Source organism: Canis aureus, chromosome 35, assembly GCF_053574225.1.
Source record: "Canis aureus isolate CA01 chromosome 35, VMU_Caureus_v.1.0, whole genome shotgun sequence".
Taxonomy (NCBI): Eukaryota; Metazoa; Chordata; class Mammalia; order Carnivora; family Canidae; genus Canis; species Canis aureus.
In genome coordinates, this window is record NC_135645.1 from 23,200,758 (window position 1) to 23,222,983 (window position 22,226).

At 42.3% G+C, this 22,226-nt stretch overlaps 2 long non-coding RNA genes and 1 other non-coding gene across 11 annotated transcripts in view; 2 read left to right on the forward strand and 1 right to left on the reverse strand.

Annotated features, from left to right (window-relative positions):
- LOC144305251 (uncharacterized) overlaps positions 1–9,126 on the reverse strand; it is a 53,049-nt gene extending 43,923 nt beyond the window's left edge. For 2 of the 9 annotated variants that reach the window (XR_013372306.1, XR_013372309.1), the window contains exon 1: positions 8,842–9,113. This is a non-coding gene — a long non-coding RNA (uncharacterized LOC144305251). Of the gene's footprint in view, positions 1–5,961; positions 6,142–8,841 lie in introns of all 9 variants that reach the window. The other 7 variants (XR_013372312.1, XR_013372310.1, XR_013372305.1 and 4 more) reach the window with 7 other exon arrangements.
- On the forward strand, positions 8,946–16,430 carry LOC144305253 (uncharacterized). The gene is made up of 3 exons (XR_013372313.1): positions 8,946–9,136; positions 15,132–15,300; positions 15,386–16,430. It is a non-coding gene; the product is annotated as an uncharacterized LOC144305253 (long non-coding RNA).
- A 4,697-nt stretch (positions 16,431–21,127) lies between these two features.
- On the forward strand, positions 21,128–21,234 carry LOC144305651 (U6 spliceosomal RNA). The gene has a single exon (XR_013372668.1). It is a non-coding gene; the product is annotated as a U6 spliceosomal RNA (small nuclear RNA).
- The last annotated feature ends 992 nt before the right edge of the window (positions 21,235–22,226 follow it).

Consider the following 22,226-nt stretch of genomic DNA (forward strand, 5'->3'; position numbering starts at 1 on the left):
GCTCTTCCACTTTATCCCTCAAGCAGTGTCTTGAGCCTTCCCTTCTATTTTATGAGAGGAAGTTTATCATACTCCAAACTAACTAAATGGCTTCCATACCTACTTCCTCCAACAATGCCTGCTTTGATATATGCCTCCAGGGCACAGCTAAGAGTTAATACATATAAGGCAAGAAAAGAGTGTCTGGTGTATAATGAATGCTGTATCCCTATCAGCTATTGCATTATTATTATTGTTGATGATGATAGGCCACGGTCTTGATTGTGAGTGATCTCCGGCAAAGCCAGAGTAGAAAAGTACCCCCGGTTATAGCTGCTAAGTCAGCACCATGAAACAGAGGAACTCAGTAAATTTCCACAAAGGAAGATATAATCATCCTGCTCTTTGCAAAGACTTAAGATAGTGAAATGGATGGTATTTTTTTAGGAATAGACTTCCCCAAGAATGCTGGTTTTGCAACGCTGTATTAGTGAAGCCAGAAGTCAACTGAACCTGTCTTTATTTGGGGTTACCTCTAGCCATACATGTGGGATCTGGATGGGGAAGGCTCCCAACTCTAGCGATATCTCCAAAGGTACCTCTTGTGCAAAATTCATCAATATAGCAAATATAAAGAAAAGCTCTGTGATATTTGAAGGATGGTGTGTCTTGACTCCTGTTAGCATCCTTGAAAGTGACCCCCTAGATTTATTACATAACACCAAGAATTAGCAACAGCAGTTCTGCTTCCTGGGGAAAGCCAGCTTCCAAAAATTGCAGTAGATCTGTTGGTATAGGGTAATTCAGAGCTAAACTGACCCAGCAGGGTGGATTTTTTTTTTTTTTTTTTTTTTTTACTTAAAAGGGAACAATACAGTAAAGATAGTTTGTGTTTATGCCTGACCTAAATCTTTCACTTCCTCTCACAGAAGAGAAGCAGATGTTCAGTAGAGAGTTGGGGAGGGAATGGGGGAGATGAAGGAAACGAAATAACATTATGGTTCAAGTTATTCTTTTAAACATCAACCAGCTGTTCATTATCTAATGTAAGTGCTTAAAATTTCAACACAGAAGAATCTCTTCATCTTCATTCATACATTAATTCTTTATGCCCTACTTACTTCACCTTTCTTTTAAAGGCAGAAATGCAATAAAAGCAGAGTTAACAATTACACAAGCAACTTTTCAACATATGCTGCTGAGGCAACTAGATACCCACAAGGAAAAGGACTAATTTAGACACTTACTTCATGCCATACAAAAAATTAACTCCAAATGAATCATAGACCTAACATTCCTTACTAAAAGTAAAACTACACAACTTTTAGAGTGCCTGGGTGGATAGGCAGTTAAGTGTCTGATTCTTGAGCTCAGCTCAGCTCTTGATCGCAGTCATGAGTTTGAGCCCTGCATTGGACTCCAGCCTAGGCATGGAGCTTACTTAAAAAATAAAATAAAATAATAAAAATAAAAGTATACAATTCTTAGAAGAAAACATTGGAGAAAATCTTTGTGACCTGAGTTAGACAAAGATTTCCTAGAGATGATATCAAAAGCACTTCCCATAAAACAAAATATTGATTAATTAGACTTCATAAAAACTTAAGAGTTTTGCAGTTCACAAGACACCATTAAGAAAATAAAAAGACAAACCACAAACTGGAAGACAATATTTGCAAATTATATATCTCATAAAAGACTTATGGCCAGAATATACAAAGAATGCTTATAATTCAATGATAAGAAAATGAACGACCCAATTTAAAAATAGAAAAAAGATTTGAATAAACGTTTCACTAAAAAAGATACGTGAATAGTCAATAAACACATGAAAAGATACATGTCATTTGTCACTAGGGAAATTCAAATTAAAGTTGTAATAACATAGCACCTCCCATCCACTAAAAGGACTGTGATTCAAAAGGCAGACAATAGCAAGTATTGGTGAGGACATGGAGAAACTAGAATGTTCACACATTGTTGGTGGAAATGTAAAATGGCATCCCTACCTTGGAAACAGTTGGGCAATTTCTTAAAAAGTTAACATTAATTAACCGTAAGGCTCGGCAATTCTACTCTTAGTTATCTACTCAAGAGAAGTAAAGACGTATATCTACAACAAAGACTAGTTCACGAACATTCGTGGCAGCATTAATCATAATAGTCAAAATCTGAAAACAATCCAAATGCCCATCAACTGGTGAATGAATAAACAAAACGTGGTATATCCATACAATGGAATGTTATTTAATAATAAAAAGAAATGAAAAACTGATGAATGCTACCAAATGGATGAACCTTGAAAACACTATGCTCAGTGAAAGAAGCAACTCACAAAGGCCAATAATATATGATTCCATTTATATGTAATGTCCAGAATAGACAAATCTACAGGGGCAGAAAGTAGGTTAATGGTTGTCTGGTGCTAGGGGAGGGGATCCTTTGGGATGAGAAAATATTCTGAAATTGAGTTATGACGATAGCTGCACAACTCTATCAATTTACTAAAATCCATTGAATTGTACAGTTTAAATGGCTGATTTATATGGTAAATGATACCTCAATGGAGCTGTTAAAAAAGAATACACAAACCATAAAAACCAAAGTCTGCAAATATTGACACAGAAAATCAGATTAAAAGGAATAATTGAGGGGGTCCCTGGGTAGCACAGTCGGTTAAGCATTGGACTCTTGGTTTTGGCTCAGGTGGAGATTTCAGGGTCGCAAGATCGAGCCCCGTGTCAGGCTCCAAGCTCAGCACAGAGTCTGCCTACGACTGTCTCCCTCTCCCTCTCCCTGTGGCCCCCCCCACTCATGCTCTTGCTCTCTCTCTCAAATAAATAAATAAATCTTAAAAAAGAATTGAGTTTTAAACTGATCTTCCTGACAGCAAAGGTAAAAGCAAAGAAAACCATAGAATATATAACTTTAATAAAATACATAACCTTATTCTCATTTTTTTTTAAGTAAGCAAGTAAATCTACTTTTGGAAAAGTCTTTTTTCCTCCAAAAATGATTTACGAGGTATAACTTTATATATATGGTAACAGTGTAATGCTTATTGAAGTGTCATCAGTTTTGTTAAAGATTTTATTTATTTATTCATGAGAGACACAAAGAGAGGGGCAGAGACACAGGCAGAGGAAGAAGCAGGCTCCATGCGGGGGAGCCCAATGTGGGACTTGATCCCAGGACCTGGGAATCATGCCCTGAGCCGAAGGCAGATGCTCAACCACTGAGTCACCCAGGTGCCCCCTCATCAATTTTTTTTTTAAGAAAAAAGAAAAACTCAAAGTGTTCCATACATGCCATTGCTTATAGAGAGCCTCAATAAGAGTTGAGGAATGTTATTAGGCCTTAGTTTGGGCACAGGACTTTCCATGTGGATCCAGAACATATACCACAGAACCAAGTTCAGGGAACTGCAACTCAACACAAACTGGTTGCTGAGAGAAGCTAAACGAATGAATGCTTAGCCTCCCTGTTTGGGTGTATTTCTCACACATCATTTTACTCGTTGGGGCTTTCACAGGTTTCTACCTAAGACAATCCAAATTTGAGTTTACTGGTGAGCTCATAATTTTCCTACCTGTTTTCTGTGGCTGATTGAAAGGAGAGTCTCATGCTCAGACTACAGATGTGTAGACACTGAGGAAATGAGAGTCTGATTTATGCTCTTGCTCAGTAGTGTGACCTTAACAGAGTGGGCAAAGGACAGCAATAGGTAAATAAGACTTTTCTCAAGAAGAGCAGCTTTGGATCTGTTCCCAAGGCACTAAAAAGTAGAGGAAAGCCCTGAACTTCTGTACCTACAGTACTTAAGAGATATCCTTGACCTGAAAGATTTTTAGGGGAGAAGCTGGGGAGGACCTGCCACTTATGAACTCCAATGCAGCTCCTCTGGAGTCATTAATTTGCACCAGCATTGAGTCCCCATGACTCCAATGGGTGCTGTTGGCCCCAACAACACACTACCACCCTAGAACACCTGAAGCATGACTACACTTAGCTATTCAATAGACCCGTGTAGCTCTACTTCATAGGAACACATTGTAAAACTGGCATACTTGACACCGAGCTTTTTCTCCCGATAAAATCCAAACATTCCTGCAGGATCATGTCATCAGCACAGAGAATAAAGAATACCTTTGGGGCAGCCCGGGTGGCTCAGCAGTTTAGCGCTGCCCTCAGCCCAGGGTGTGATCCTGGAGACCTGGGATCGAGTCCCACGTCGGCCTCCCTGCATGGAGCCTGCTTCTCCCTCTGCCTGTGTCTCTGCCTGCCTCTCTCTTTAATGAATAAATAAATTAAATCTTTTTTTAAAAAAAAGTATACCTTTGTATTGGATATGTCAAGAGACATAGCATCTGGTTTATCTAAAAAAAGTGGATTCAAATTATCATAAATTAAAATTAAAACTGGGCACAGTCACATTTAATGCTACCTAAAATTGGGATTCATCTCAAGGAGCTCACTGTGTTTCACAACAGGAACTGTGATAGAGTCACTGGAGAAAAATAAAAGGCCTTGGAGTTCAATAGATCATACTATGTCATTCTAGATATATGTCATAAAAATCTCAAAATATTCTTAATCTCAACAACAACAACAAAACCCTGATTAAATAATGGACACAGGACTCAAAGAGGTAATTTTCCAAAGAAGATATACAAATGACCAATAAACACATGAAAAATATTCAACATCATTAATCATTAGGGAAATGCATATCAGAACCACCTCACATGTAAGCTACTAATGAAAACACAAAAGGGGCGCCTGGGTGGCTCAGTCAATTAAGCATCTGCCTTTGGCTCAAGTCATGATCTCAAGGTCCTGGGATCAAGCCCTACATTCAGCTCCCTGCTCAGGGGGAAGTCTCTCTCTCTCTCTCTCTCTCTCTCTCTCTCTCTCTCTCTCTCCCCCAGATAAATAAATAAATAAATAAAATCTTTAAAAAAAAAATAACAAATGTTTGTGTAGATGCAGAGAAATTGAAATCCATGTTCACTCTTATGTAGGAATGTAATGCTGCAGTCTCTATGGAAAGTAGTATAGCAGGTCCTTAAAAATTAAAATTAGAGTTACCATATGATTCAACAATTCCACTTCTAGGTATATACCCAAATTCAAATTGAATTGAGAGTAGAAACTCCAACAGGTATTTGTACGTTCATGTTCACAGCAACATTAGTCACAGTAGGCAAAGACAGAAGCAATCCAAGTGTCCATCAGTAGATGAATAAAGTGTGGCAAAAAATATAAAATAAAATAAAATAAAATAAAATAAAATAAAATAAAATAAAATAAAAAACTGTGGCACACACGTGCAATGAAATATCAGTCAACCTTACAAAGGAAGGGAATTGCAACACATGCTACAACATGGATGAACCTTGAGGACTTTATGCTAAGTGAAATAAGGCAGCCACAAAAAGACAAATATTGCATGATTTCACTCATATGAGGTACCTAGGATAGTTAAAATTCATAAAGACAAAAAACAGAACAGTGGTGGCCAGGGGCCAGCCAGTAGGGAGAATGGGGAGTTGTTATTTAATGAGCATAGAGTTTCACTTTTGCAAGATGAAAAGGTTCTGGAGATTGGTTACACAACACTGTGAATATACCTAACACCACTGCACATTTCTCTTAAAAGTGGTTAAGATGGCAAATTTTATGTTATGTGTACCTTACCACAATTTAAAAATTCCTTTAATGTTCTTAATCAATTTCTCCAGTAGGTGAGTCATCTTGCCAGTTGTGGAACAGAGTCCAAAGGCTCCCTGATTCAAGCAGGATGTTAGACGTACTGAACCAAACCTGTGGTTTCATTAAGAAGAAAGCTGAATTTGAGCTGCCTTTTGGCAGCTGTTGCAGACCATATTTTGAGCCCTTCTTTCAGGGCCTTCACCACATCTTTCCCAGGCTTCCTAGTTGAGAAGTGAAGACAGAAACAGTAAGATGAAGATGAAAGCTCACCATTTCCCAAAATCTGGCTCTGTTTCCACTTGCCATATAATCTGGGCCTCCGTTTTTGAGAAGGCCAGAACCACGTCCGACAGTTATCACGGCCTCCCACACGCTGTATCGACCAGCTCGCCTCGTAGCAGGAAAAGTACCAGAGATATCGATGAACTGTCAGACTTTCAGCATTCATAACTAAATTAGGAACAGAAACTTAATGAGAGCGGTGGTGGCGGCCAAGGGAAGGCTGATATTCTGACAAAGGAAAGAAAGAAAGAACCTGAGAAAATGGAAGACAGAATGGGCCTGGAGAAAGCAGGTGAGGTGGAGGTGAGGGGTGAGGAGGCATGGGAAGAGACAGCCCCAGACAGAGACTAGGGGCTCCCACACCGCCTCCAGCTCAGGGCTCTCCAGACACAGTGTGCATGTGCACGCACACACACACACACACACACACACACGCTCTTCCATGTGTCTGGAGAAAGTGAGGGGGGTAAGAAATGAGGATGTGCTCACATCCAACTGTCACTCTATGTCAACAGTTCCAGAGGCCTCAGAGGGGAATAGCTGACTTTCTTCCATGTCACAGTGAATGAGACACCACAGGGAAACATCCCGCATTCCCACTCGTGCCTGTGCCCTTTTATCTGCACCCACTGCAGCGATTCCATCCTCTCCTCCACCACAGTGACAGCAGAGTCTCTTCTCTCTTCTCCAATCACTCTGACCCACACTCTGGATCCCACCCCTTCTGCTTTCTGAAAGAACCATGTGTCCTCCATTATTCCTTCTCACCCCTATATCTTCATCCACTCCCCTCCCCTTAACATGCACATGCACTCTGATGTCACCTATTTAATTAAAAAAAAAACTCAAAATGCAAGAGAGAGAGAGACAGAGAGAGAGATACACACAAAGGAATATTATTCAGCCATAAAAAAGAAGAAAATCCTAAAGAAGGAGGAGGAGCCAGGGGTTGGGGGGGTGGGAAGGAGGAGAAAATCCTGCCATTTGCTACCACATGGGTGAATCCCGAGGGCACTATGCCAAGTGAAATAAGTCACAGAGAGAAAAACAAATGCTGTATGATCTCATATACGTGTGGAATAAAAAATAAAAAATAAAAAAATAAAAAAAAAAACACCAAACTCCTAGAAAAAGAGACAGGGTTGGGTTTTGTCAAGGGTAAGGGGTAGAGGTAGGGGAAATGGGTGAAAGAGGTCAAAAAGACACAAACTTCCAGATCCAAGATAAATAAGCTGCGGGGAGATAATGTACAATACGGTGCCTACGGTTAACGATACTGTATTACGTACTGGAAAGTGGCCGAGAGACTAGATCCTCCAAGTCCCCTTCACAAGAAAAACAAAACAAAACAGCAAGGTGAGGGATGTTGAGCCTACGGCAGTGATCGTCGGCAATACACACACTATCAGATCACTACACTGCCCATCGCAAGCCAATATGAGGCCATGTGTCGGTCGTATCACAATAAAACTGGAAGGAAAAGAAAACAAAACTCCTAGACCCTGCATCCCCTTTTCAGCCTGTCACTTCACAGCCAAGATTCATAGGATTTCAGTCCACACTGGTTTTCCTTCTCTCCTGGGCCAGGTGAGCTGGCCCTGCAGCTGGCCCCTTCAGTCCTCCTGCCCCCCCAGCAGGAGACACATTTGAAATCATGGCCTTATGGGGCCACTGGGCAGCACCCGACCCTGTGGGCCAGATGAAACTCCTTAAAGCATCATCCTCCTGGATGTTCCTGGACGTCGTTCTGCCCTCCTTTTCCTGGTCCTCAGACTGAGCCCCCCCTCCAGCTAACAGCCCCCACGTCACCTCTTCATGTCTAATCCCACATTGTAGGACAGCGCTAACATCGAATAAACCTCTGGAAATACTTGATAGCGGGGTTCAAATAATGCAGTGGTTTTCCGCCCTGGCTCCCCCTTAAATTCAGGGGGAACCTTTACAGAGGTATCGATACCTGCCCCCCAACAACTCGTGATTCTGATTGAACGGGCCTTGGATGAGCCCCAGTTAACCGTATCTTCTAAGAGCTTCTCAGGTGCTCACCACTAACCCTGTCACCCCCAGGGGGGACTCTAAGGACAGGAAATTTGCAAAATGCATAACTATCATTTTAGAACTTAACCCTTTAGTTAGAGTTCAGGTGGAGCTTTAGAATTCTGAGGCAGTGAGTCTTAAGGGTCTCGTTGCAAGTTTACACTGAAGGTTGCTCACAAGTCGGCTCATCCATCGTCGCGCAGTCCCAGATTTCTCCTACCCTTGCTCAACCTGAAGCCCAAGAAACCCACGAAGTCACACATTTTGTCAGACGCACAAGTGGCCTGATGGCTGCAAACCTGGGAGGTTTTTCTCTCTCTCTCCCTTTTGAGTCTGCCAGGATTCTTGGGAGTGCCTTTGCCCCACCTTCCCCCGGGGTTTCCAAGTACCAACAGGCCCAGACCTTTCCAGAAGCTCTGGCCCTTCCTCTCCCTCCTGCCTTAAGGGTGCAGAGTCTGCTGTGTGCCTGTTAACTGTTTACAAGGGAAGCGTCTCTCACAGGGTTGGCGTGACCAGAGAGGCATATTCACACAGAGGCAGTTTTATTTGTTTCGTGTACTTTATTATTTGACTATAGTTGTGGTTTCTGGGGGTTCAGGGTGAAGAGGTGGGGAAGGAGTTGGTCAAAAGAGGACTGGAAGTGTAGAAACAAAACAACCAGAAAGAGCTGTGAGACCCAACCACACTGAGAAACAATTCCATCCACCTGGTCCCCCCAACCCCCCACCGGTTTCCTTCCAGATTTTGCTACAGCCATCCACCCACCCACTTCTTTATGTCAGACAGGGAGAGAGGTAATGATTCAAAACTGCGTCTTGAATTGGGACCAACCTGCTGTGTCCAGGTGGCTTGGACAGTCATCTTAGGAGCGAGGGGACGGTGTCATAAAGGTCTGAAAAGTGACTGTAAAAGATTCTGGGAATGGCATGTTGCCAGGAAATTCAGGAGGTCTGGATGTTGCCCCCCACCCCCGATCCTTCTCAGCCAAAATACAAACAAAAAAAAGCCTCCAAAATTCAATTCATGGAAGTTCAGTCCTGAACGCAAAACTCGAGGTCAGATTGTGTAGGGGGCTTCATACCGGGAAGGGCTTAAGGACCTACCATTTCTGCCACTGTTGATAAAGGTCAGACCCTGCCTATTGACCATATTGGGCAGACGAGCCAAAGGAAGGGTAAAGGGGGGGCAGGGAGGCAGCACAACCCCATTTGCCAAGGGCAGCAAAGCACACCAGGGTGTGATGACGGCGCCACAGAAGGCACTGGTCCAGCATTTGCCAGAGGCAAGGGTTGCTGCGCTTGGATTCCAGCCCTAGTTTGTCCCCGTTCTCCCCCGTGAGAAAAGGGTAAAGTTGTCCACAGACTCAGGCTGCCTGGGGGGGGGGGCACCTGGGGGGGTCCAGCTACAGCCACGGAGGCCCTAAGATGCCTTTTGGGCCAGAGTCAGGGACAGCAGCCACATAGATTGTTTTCCTACCTCCAGAGATCAATCGATCTATTCCATCTACATCTTACTTGTTCATTCCGATTCAAACTTTTAAGATAAAAATACACTTAAATACTAAAATATGAAGTTCACTGGCAAATTTTGAGGCTCTGTTAAGTACGCAGCTCAGGGATAGGTTTTCTGAAGGGCGATATTTACTATGAGGGGGAACTAAATTTGAGAGAAAGCTAAAGAGTGGAGTCATCTAGATAGGAAATATAAATCGGGAAAAAAATAGAAAAATCAGAGCATTCTGGGACCCTCTGGAGGTCTTCCTTTCTCCCCAGTGATGACCATGGAGCCTCCTTCTTTGTATAGAACCAGACCTTCCCAGCACTGTCTGGGTACTCCCTGGCTTGACTCATTTTCACCCAAGGGTAGGGAGGGCAAAAGGAGAGTGAGGTATTTGTGGAGGTTCAGCCACACTTTTAAATGTGCCCAGCTCACATTCGGACCAGTGTGGGGTGTGGGTTTTATAGCCGGCTGCCTCTCCTCGGTGATTAATGGAGCTCCCCTGAGACCTCCTGCTCCCGGCTCCTCCTCCATCTGGGCTAAGAACCAATGGTTCTCAGGCTCCAGCTGAGAAGCTGGTACAAAGAAAGTTCCTATGTAGTCAAAGATGACAGGGTGATGAAGACCTGACACCCTGCTAACTGTGGACCCCCTGAGTTGTTTTCCGGGACCCAGACAGCCGTATGATGCCAACACCCTTACCAGATCCCTATGCTCTTGCTGGGCAAACAGGAAATTCAAATCTTACCCTCCCTGGGCTTGCTGTGGACCATGACCCACCCTCCGCAGCCTTCAAAGCTTTCTAAGTTACAACCTGACCCTGATTCTTCCCTGACTGACTTATGTCTGGGGTCCCTCTCTCCCACATAGCAGCTTTTTTGAACAGAATTCAAGACCCTCCGAGATCCAGCTCTTGCCTCTTTCCCCCATCTCATCTCCCACCACTCCCGGTCTCAAACTCTGCCTTTTGTTGGTATCTTTCTCTCTTTCCAATGTTTGACACCCCCACCTCCACCCCCCGCCCGGTGAACCCGTACTATCCAAAGGTGTGGTCAGTCCTGGAGTTTTCCTAAGCTAGAGCAAGGAGGGACCAATTTTCCAATATGTGCATTGAAGCCATGAGGAAATGGCAGGTTCTCACTTACTATGTTGCCAGATGCAAGCAACTCACTCTAGGCCCCTCCAGATCGCACTTTTTTGTGGGAAATTAGCCATGCAACACCTATTTTGAAGCCATTGTGATTGGCCCTCTTCGGCCTAAAAGGAACATTATGGAGGAAGACTTCAGGCAGTGCTTTTCCTGAATGACCCCCACCCCAGGAGGGGAGGAAAGGCTGCCCTCCTCCCCCGGTTCCAGGGAGCAAAGGCGCACTCTCAGTGGAAGACAACTGCAGAGCATAGCGCATGGATCTGTGAAAGTCCTACACTAATAGTACCCCCTTTTTCTCAGGCTTTCCTCACCTCTTCTCCATCTCGCTGACACCATGTCTGCCAAGTTTAGTATTTCATGGTCACTGGGCCTGGATATAAGATTTAACAGAAAATAATCAAATTTGTTTGAATTTCCATTTCTTTAAATCTTTCTATTAAAATCACATATTTTTTTTCTTGATCCACTGGAGAAAATAGAGGTCTTTCTCTGGCAGACATTGCTGATGCATTTTCTATTAGGTAATATGTAAGCTTTATATTACAGATCCCATCACCAGTCACTTGGAAATTCCTCATCTTTGTCAAGTGCATCATATTTTATTCTAGAGTATGTATTATTACATTTGGCCTTTCCATCAGTCCCCACTACTCCAGATGTTTCTAAATTACAACCCAATCCTGTTACCTCTGTGATTTAGTTACTTTCCCTTTCAACCACACAAAGTCCAGGCTCCTTTGCATAGCACACATGGCTCTCCAAAATCTGCCCTTTGCTTCTCATTTCTTACCCTCCAGATTTCATACTGTTGCGGTTGACTGAAGATATAATACTTTCTTATACATTGATGCCTTCATATATTTTTCCCTCTCTGGGATTGCCCTTTTGATCTTTGTCTACTTGGTGACACTATTTGTCCCTTGAGAACCAGATCTAGTGTCTTCTGTTCCATGGAACTGTCCCTGGCCACCCAATGGCAGAATTGATTACTCTCTCCTCTGAGTCACAACTTCAATCCCCATACTTATTTCTACTATGGCACTTGTTGCACTGATTTGCAATAACTTCAGTAGGTCACCGGCTCCTCTAGTAAGCTGTGAATGCCACAGGAACAAGATACTCATCGTATTAATTTCTATATGCTCATTGCTTGCACAACAGCATTGCCGTCGATCTGTAAATTATTTTTTAGACTATTTTTTTTAAGATTTTATTTATTTACTCATGAGAGACAGAGAGAGAGGCAGAGACACAGGCAGAGGGAGAAGCAGGCTCCATGAAGGAGGCCGACATGGGACTCAATCCTGGGTCTCCAGGATCAGGCCCTGGGCCGAAGGCAGGCACTAAACCGCTGAGCCACCCAGGCTGCCCTGTAAATTATTTTTAAATAAATGAGTAAGAATGAATTGCACAGGGCCAGTAAGAAGAAAGAAGACTATTGGTCTGTTATTATAATTCCCATTTAACAGAAGAAGAAACTGGGCTAGAGGCTAGACCTACAAAACTGAAGGGACTTAAACCAAAAGCTTAGAATCTAATAGCTATACTACAAAACAGAGGCAACACAATACTAGGGAAGCTCAGAGAGATTAGTTTCCAATTGGGAGGATATGGGAACTGCCATTCTATAGATCCTTAAAGAGGAATAAGAATTAAACAGTAATGATGAGGGCCATATTCAAACTTTTCTGAGGGGCACCCGGCTGGCTGAGTCGGTAAGTGTCCGCCTTCAGCGGACACTCAGGTCATGATCCCAGCGTCCTGGGATGGAGCCCAGCGTCCAGCTCCCCACTCAGCAAGGAGTCTGCCTCTCTCTATGCTGCCCTCACCCCGCTGCTTATACTCTCCGTCTCTTTCTCTCTCTCTCTCTCAAGTGAATAAACAAATAAAATCTTGAGAACAATGGACCTTGAAAAAATTTTAAATAAAACTTTTCTGAAATGCAGGAGTAACAAATACAAATCAATGAAAATAAAGAGGAAAGCCTACTTCATAAGAAACAACATGAGCAAAGGCACAGAGCTGGGAGTCTTGAGGGAAGGTCATTGAGTTCACATGACTACAGTTAGTGGCAGTGTCGTGGGAAACGAGTCTGGAAGGTCAGGTCAAGTTCCATCAGGCAGATCCTTGACATTTTGACTCTGCAAAAGGGAGGCTTTGAGATCAGAAAATCATTTTCCTTTATAAAAAGCTCTTGATAAAAAATATATATATATTAGAACAACCAGAAATTGGAACTCCTCAGGCAGGATTGCCCATGTTTTACCACAATTTATGTTATTCAGCATGATCATCTACCTCACCTAGCTTCAAATGACATTCCACTCCTTCCAAAATCAACTCTACTCTAAGGAGCAAAAATTAACTCCCTTGAAGGCATTAAAAAAAAAAAATCAAAAGGCTCCAAAATAATGAAATTCCAAAAGCTTAACAAATGGCAATAATGTAGAAATACGCTTTCATTTTGAAGGAGATGGGCTGCATGTAGATATACAAATCCAGGTGTGTTTGTCAAAAAAGAAAATCAAAAAAAAAAAAAAAAGCAAGAAAATCACATTACTCTAGAGTCAGTAATGTTTAAAGCATGTACAGATCTGTGTGGGTAGGGAAGGTATATAGATGTCAGAGATGTGAAAACAAAGAGTAGAAAAATAACACATTGAGTGCCAGAGTTTTCATATCTCTCCATTGGCAACCACAGCCTCTTACTCTTCAGATAAAAGGGTGTCCCATTCAGTCACCAGCCAAAGCCAGAGTAATGATTTAACTTGCAGCATAATCATGAAGCACAACAGGGCCTGCCTCTTCCTTCACTACCTCCCCAGGCCAATTCTATTAAACTAAAAATAAAAAATAAAAAAAAAAGAATTTCAATTATAATAAATACTATGGGGAAGAAGTAAACAACTTTCTAAAGTACCATATTTATTACTCTTACTACCCATATATGAGCTTCTCCCATGACAGAAAAAAGAAAAATATTTACTAATCTTTCAAGAATGGGGTGAAATTTAAATAATTGATGTGACTAAAAGCTACAGCTCCATAAGGGTCAACCCATGTTCAATGTTCTTTTGTTACAATTAATGAAATCAGCTGCAGAAAACTACAGCTCATACTTTAAATAGCACTTTATTACCAAATCTGTCTCATAACCACAACAGGGAACCAGCAAAATGGTCTTTGTTTTTTTAAACAATTTTGTTGCAGTGGTTGCTCAGCAAGGTTTTAGAATAGCCTTCAGGGAATCTCACTGGCAAGACCATCAACTCATGTGGATGATAGAGTCATAATTATTCAAATCGGGTTTTGTTTTAGTATCTCAAATGTTCTCTCTTTTTTGTGTGTGTGTGTAATAAATAATGTATTTCCTTCTCCTTTTTTTTGATACTCAGCAGTTTCTCCAGTTTCTTACCAAGATGATTTCCCTTTTCTGACCATCCTAACATAGACCTACATAGAATGATCCCAGAGACTTCGTAAAATGACTGTCCTTGTTTAAACAATGCCCAGACTCAGGACTTCTGAAATGCAAATTACAGGGCTGGCTGGTCAAGAAAAGAGGAGTTGGAGTGGGTGAGGAAGGCCTTGGCCACTACTTTCATCCCAATGAAAGTTCAGGAGCCAAAGTGTCTCGATTAGAGTCAAGACCAATGCTCAGGACCAATTTCTCAGATCAATAATAGCCCCCCATGCGACAGTGTGAAGGAAACAAAGCAAATGAGACAATACATACTAAAACTTAATTTGCAGAAAACACACAAATTTATGTCTGCATATTTTAAAGGACGTTGCCCTTTAGAGAGCGTTTGCCAGACACGCAAGCATGGTCACAGGAGCTCGGCCTTTTTAGGACAATGTCAACTAAGATATTTGCCCACACATGTTTTTGCCAAAGTACAGACAAGCAGGACAGGAATCCATCTACCAAGAGAAATGCCTCAGGTTGTTTGCTCTTGACAGGCTCAACTTTACCTACTCTTCCAAATGAGATTTGTTTTCCTTCTCAGTGTCACCCGGTAGATCTACCCTCCTGTCTGCCCTACTCTGGGAGAGCGCAGTCAGTCACCAAGAGTAACTCTAAGGCCCTTCTGAAAGGGTTTTCTCTCCAAGGAAAGTATACAATATATTGGGTCTGTTGTCCACCTGCTGCTTTACATATGTATTACTCAACCCGTGCAAGTTATGGGTGATAACATTTTAAGGGGAGAACACGAAGGCTTGGTAGACCAGATGGCATGCTCCAAGTCAGACATCCAGAAAGGTCTCACCCTGCTGTGAATGGCTCCAATGCCACTGCCATTTAGCAGACAAGAGAGACTGTAAGACTATGTCTTACCCAAGTGATCCCTTAGAAAAATCCTTGAGTAATATTGTCTGGGCTTGGCAATAGCAGGTATTGGGGTACTGTACTCTAGAGGGACGAGGGGCAGGTCAGAGGTCTTCACCCACCCCATTTACATTTGAAATTCAGGGATGCTTGTGGGGAAAAGTAGCCCTGGATTATCCTGGGCTGGCAACACATAACCAGAGAAGCTCTTGAAAGAGTGGGACAAACGTGATTTCCAGGGATCGAACGCAATACCTCGAAGTTACCTTCCTTCTTGTATTGGGCACACTGTTCGAATTTTCCAAACCTCGAGGTAATTATGCCTTATTATTTAAAAAACAGTGCAATTTCTACTAATTGTCTCAGCCCCAGAAATGATGCAAAATTGCTCTTGTCAGTTTCAGGAAATCTTTTCTTCAAAAACAAACCACCGCGATCCACCACTCCTGGGACAGCTAACCCTCAGGTTTCTAAAATGTGCTGAGGCATTTCTGCAGTCTGCCACCGGGCCTGGGTGTGTAGCCCTCACCCTCAAAAGTCCCAAGATCAAAATAGTACCTGGAAAATGGATGCCTTAAAGGTCTCTCTGAAAATTCCATGTGTCTCAGCCATCTGGTGTAAGTTATTTATTATTCAATGAAAGTTCAGTGAAAGCCCTCAGCTACCACCATTCTCCACCCTACCACTAGACACCCCTAATTCCAGAGCTCATCCAGCAGAAAAGGCTACGGACATGGAAACCAAGCCTACCTTCTGGAGACCCGAACCAAACCTGGAGAACTGAACCAACCTTCGGAATTCAACTCACAGCAGAAAGCAGGTTAAGAGACAGCATTCCACATATCTGTCCACCCCTTCAGCCCCTGTGCATCTTTTATCTCTGCTCAGCCTCCATCCTATTTGTACAATCACACATCAAATATGTCCAAACTTTAGGTTGGCTGGGGTGAAAGTCTATAAAGCCAGGACATAAGTCATAGCAGGAGGGTGCAATGATGCAAGCTCAATGTTCTCCCCAGTGCGTCTGTGGTACTCCACAAACTCAGTTCAGTGGAATCTTCACCCCAGCAGAATTTAATAGTACATCTTCCAGCACACTCCTCATGCTTTTCTTCAGCCTGACTCCTTCTTGGGTGCCACCTATGCTTTCTGCTCGTGAGTGATTCCCACAAGATCAAACGGACATCCAGACATCAAAAATAGATAAGGTTTGGGACAGATGGTCCCAGTGTTTTGAACCCATTTTTATGGAACTGTTTTGGTCCATCAACAACCTCGGAATGCCAAGGACGTCTTCCAGAATGATCCCATTGTCCTGTCCTGCTCCAACAATCCAAGGAAAAAGAGTTTTCCTTCTTTGTGTATCAGAATCACCCCAAGAGATGGTTATGCATTCATCTTCCCAGGGTCCATCCCAAACCTACTGAACCAGAGTATCCAGGAGTAGAAATCAGGGCTGTCTGTTTTAACAAGCTTCCTTATTGATCCTAGTGAAAATGAAAATTTGAGAGAAATATCACTGCAACCTAAATTAGTAATATGAAAATTTGAAATCAGGGTGCCAAACACTTTCTTTACAACTTAGATCTTTCCTAGAATATATAACTGTCCTAAGAGAGGACAGTTTCCTTTCCAGAGAGCTCCAAGATTATACTTGGAGGCATTCAACGGGGAGTCCTACCCAGCCCCAAATCCTGGTCATAAGGAGATGAAGACACAAACTATTACCTCCCATCTCCCACCTTCCCTCATTCCTGACCAAGAGCTGACTGATCACAAATATGATTACTTTGTTAGTAAGAATCCTTTCCTACACTAGTGTTTGCTTTTTTATGATGAAAAGATGTGATGAGTTGGACAGAATATTTTTAGAGGATTTGTTGTCTTTGTTTTCCCATAGAAGGACTGTATCTCCACTTTAATGGTAAATACGTTGCACCCAAACACCTTTCACCTCAAGGACTAAGATCCTTGAGGTGAAAGTCCATAAAGTTAATAGGGCACTGAATACAACTAATAAATAGCTGACTAACAGCATGACCTGAGCACATAATGAGAGCTTTGACTTTACTCTGAGCCTCAATGGAGAGGAAGCTCAAAGTCAGTTAGCCACGAATGGGAAACTCATGTTCACTTTCGACATCTCCTATTTTCCCCTTTTTCACTTCCATAGTTGCAAGTTGAGTTTCTATACGCAAACAGCCCTGGGTAAGCCCAGCTGAAATAATGCCAACTAACCAGGTCACACAGATATAGAAGCATAGCGACTAATAGAAGGTTAGAACTTCAAGTGACCACACAAAATAGGATCATTAGCTTCTCATGAAAATGGGAGAGTAGTTGATAGAAATTTTCCAAAATATCAAGAAAAGATAAATGTAAAACAGGTCTGTATAAACCATTAAAATGCTCAGGTTTATATACAATATAAACCTTTCCATTGATGCATTCAGCAAATGTTTGTTGAGCACCTACTGTATGGCAGGCACTGTGCTAGGCACTGAGGATTCAAAGATGAGTAAGAAACAGATTGGGCCTCAAAGAGCTGTGTTTCTAGTGAGTGGAGACAAATATGTGAATGCAGGTGTGCATAAGGAACTATGGGTGTTAGGCAGATGGTTGGACAGGTTACTACCAGGACAAAAGAGGGAATAGTCAACAGGTCTTTGGGAAGGCAGGAGATAGCCTGTATAGTCTTCAATCATTAGTAGGCATTCACTGAACAGATAAAGCCACAAAAGGCTTTCAAGGCAGCATGAACAGAAGCTTTTAAAAAGCCATAAAATGCATGGCACATTTATAAAATATCAAATAATCTGGAACATCTGGAACACCACAGAGTGCAAGAAACAAGACCCTTAAAAATGATGACCCTGAAGAAGTAAGCAGGGGCCTCATGAAGAGCTCTGAGTAGCATGCCTGGGTACTGAGGCTCCAGAGGTTACTACCAAAGAGCTCTCAGTCTTCAAGTCTGAGTTCACCCTGGGTGAAATGTAGAGATGAAGTGTAAGCAAGGAAGTATCAGAGGCAAGGAATCAGGGCGGAGGCCATGGCAATGACCTAGACAAGATCATGAAACTGAATTAAAGCAGGGGTAATAGAGGTGCGTACAGATGTTAAGAGCTACTAAGAGAGTAAAAACAATAGGCCAGGGATCCCTGGGTGGCGCAGCGGTTTGGCGCCTGCCTTTGGCCCAGGGCATGATCCTGGAGACCCGGGATCGAATCCCACATCAGGCTCCCGGTGCATGGAGCCTGCTTCTCCCTCTGCCTGTGTCTTTGCCTCTCTCTCTCTCTCTGTGACTACCATAAATAAATAAAAATTTAAAAAAAAAAAAAAAAACAATAGGCCATAAACAAAAACCCAGGTGACCTAGTGTCTCTCTTCTTATTCCTAAAGTAGTCAAGTACAGTTTATTTACTGAAATGATTCCGTGTGGAGCATAAATTTGGTGTGAGGCAACTATCTGCATTAATTTCATTTCTCTGATAAAATGTACAAGAGTACTATTGAGTGGTAAGACAGCTGAAATACACACAAGGCAGGATGGAAAGAAAAGAAGAGCTCAGGGTAATATAAAATAAGCAATTCTCAGGAGTTGCCAGAGGTCAAAGGTTGAGGGTAAAATTTGGTCACAAAGGGTTACTAAAAGGGAATTTGGGGGGGTGCCCACAGGGAACAGATAAAATTACTCTATATCTGGACTCTTATGGTAGCTACATGACTTTTTGTTTAAGTAAAAACTCATAGACCTATACACCAAAAAGAATGAATTTCTCAGAATAGGACTCTGAGAAAGGAAACCTACTTACTCTTGGATATTCATTCATTCATTCAACAAATACACATATTCAACAAATAGTACATACTCCATGCCAGAAACTGGGAAATGGGCCCCATGGAGCCTGCAGTACATTTGAAAAGATATTCACTAAAGATATATCTCTGTAAATTCAATTACAATTGTGATAGAAAAAACTAAAGAGCAACAAAATATGAAAGCATGCAACAAGCTTCCCTGAAGTAGTGATGTCAAAGCTGAACCATGGGGGGGACTGGGTGGCTCAGTCGGTTGAGCACCTGACTTGATTTCGGCTCAGGTCACAATCTCAGGGTCATGAGATGGAGCCCGGTGTTGGGCTCCACTCTCATCATGGATTCTGCTTGAAAGTCTCTCTCTCCCTCTGCCTCTCTCTCTCTCTCTCTCTCTCTCTCTGTGTCTCTCATGAATAAATAAATAAAATATTTTTTTAAAAAACCTATTAAAAAAAAAAAAGATTCTCACTCTCCCTCTGCCCCTCCTCCCACCAAAAAAGCTAAACCCTAAGGATAAGTCAGCTTGACTAAAAGTGAAGAGGATGGTCAAGGGAGAGTGCCACATCTGGGAAGATCCTGAGGTGTGAGCTCTCGCATATTCTGCACTCTTGCATACACACACACACACTCACAAATACCCTCACAAACTTCCCTTCTCATGTACACAGTAATAAATTTTCTGTTTCTTTCTAAGACCCTTTCTGCTGTGTACATTTCCATAATGGAAATTCTTAAGGACTTCCTATAGACCTCCTAGAACTGCCACTTAGCAGATATGACACCCCAATAACATTATTTTACCTATATGTTCCCCAATTTGGGGCCCCCTACTCAGCAGGGAGTCTTCTTGAGATTCTCTCCCTTTCTTTCTGTCCTTCCCCCACCAAAATAAATAAATAAATCTTAAAAAAAAAAAACAAAACTAGCACTTTAAGAAAAAACCAACAATACCAAGTATTAAGGAAGGTGGACAGTAGCTGGGTCTCCTCCACATTGCCAATGAAATTGAAAAATCACACAACCGCTTTGGAAAACAGTTTGACAGTTTCTTTTAAAGTTAAACAGACACTCATCATCTGCACCAGCTACTCCATGCCTCGGCATTTACTGAAATGAAACAAAAATCATAGCTCCACACAAAGACTGTCCTTGCAACTTTATTCCTAATAGCCAAAAACTGGAATAATCCAAATGTCCACCAAGAGGTGAATGGCTGAAAAAAAAAAAATAGGTGAATGGCTAACAAATTGTGTTATTGATACTACCCAGCAATAAAAATATCCTACTATTAAATGCAACCACGTAGACGAATCAAAACGTCATGCTGAGTGAAAGAGACTGAACACCAGAGTACATTCTGTATGGTTCCATTTCTATGCTGTGCCAGAGAGGCAAAACTAATCTATAATCTAATCTATAGAAATCAGATCAATGGTTACCTGGAGCAGTGAACGGAGAGAGGGATCGAGTGCAAGGGGTGTGTACAAGGGAACTGCCTGGTTGATGAAAATGTGCTGTCTCTTGACTGTGGTGATGGTTGTGTGGGTGTATGCAGTTGATGAACTATACATTTAAAAATACCTCTTACTGTATGCAAACTATACCTCACAAAGTCAATTTTTAAAAGGATAGTTGCCTAACTCTTTAAATTAGAAGCTGTAGCTTCATCATCATCCTGCAAGGAGTCATTCAGCAGTATACTCTATAAGGAACAAGTTCTTTATGAACCATACGCAGGCACCCCAAATAAATGTCTAACCATGTGTTTGTGTAATATGTGCAGGGCTGCAGACACAGCTGCCCATTAAACGGTCTCCTGCCCATCGTCTCGGATTCTGAGCCGCAGAAGAAACTGTAATTTCAGTTCCCATCTACCTACATATCCTCATTAACTATTTGTTGACCAATTCCCGAAGCAAGTGAGTCTCTGTGTTTATTTTTTAAGCAAGTTCTATCATCAGAAATCTTGGCTGCCTGCCGAGCTTAGGGGTACATACCCTACAAAACCTGCCCAGTCTCAGATCAGAGGTAATGATTAGTCCGACCGTATAACAAACCAACACTAATACCGGCCACATAAGCTGCTCTAATTACCTCCCGCTCCTCAAGGACCCTCCTAAAGACTTAAAAAAAAAAAAAAAAAAAAGGAAAGCTAGACCTTATTCTCCTTCAAGTTTTCCTATCTATAGTCAGAAATTGATGGACCAAAGCAAAGCATCATAAACTAAGGGCACCACTAGCCTGCGCAATGACCACACATGTTGAGTGCCTCCATCTGTTGGAAAACCTCCCTTATGGATTTGGAGCCCTAATAAGGTAGCAGGATGCTCACTTCAGCGGCACATGTACTAAAACTGGAGTGATACAGAGGACATTAGCATGACCTCTGCACAAGGATGACACACAAAATCCTAAAAAAAAAAAAAAAAAAAATAGAAAAAGAGAAGAGACTTGTGGTTACCAGAGGAAGGGAGTGGGGGTGGGGAAATTGGGTGCAGGTGGTCAAAAGGTACAAACTTGCACTTACAAGATAAGTAAGCACTGACGATGCATTGTACCTGATGACTGTAGTTAACATTGCTGTGTGGTACATCTGAAAGTTACTAAGAGAGCAGATCTTAAGAGTTCTCATCATGAGGAAAAACAAAAAATGTTAACTATATGAGGTGACAGATGGTAACTCAATTTCCTGTGGCAGTCACTTCAGATGCATGGATGTCAAGTCATTATGCAGCATATCTTAAACTTACCTACAGTGCTGTATGTCAGTTATAGCTCAGTAAAACTGAGGGGAAGACAAACAGCAGAAAATGCATAAAACTTACCATGAGTTCAAATCCTGTGTTATCTACTTTATTCGTTTTCCATGGCTGCATAGCAAATTACCACTAACGCAGCAGCTTAAAACACCAGCCATTTATTACCTGGCAGTTCGGCAGGACCGAAAACTGAATGGTCCTGGTGGTACTCCCCTCTCTGCGTGGAGTATCACAAGGCCAAACCACAGGAGTCAGCTGGGCAGGGCTCTTATCTGAAGGTTCTAGAGAAGAGTCTACTTCCAAGCTTATTCAGCCTGTTGGTAGGATTCAGTTCCTTGGGCATGTAGGACTGAGATCCCATTTTCCTTCTGGCTATCTGGGAACTACCTGCATTCCTTGGCTCATGGCCCCCCCTTCCTTCACCTTCAAAGCCAATAATTGTAGGTGTAATCCTTCTCAGGCTTAGAATCTCTCTTCCTCTTCTGTGACCAGCCAGAGTCCTTTAAAGGACTCCCTTCCTTTAAAGGGCTCGTGTGATTAGACCAGGTGCACCTGGATAGTCTCCCTACCTTAAGGTCGACTGATTACTAACCTTAATCACATCTGGAAAATCACTTTGGTCATGTAATATAGCGTAATCACAGGAGTAACACCGGGGGTAGAC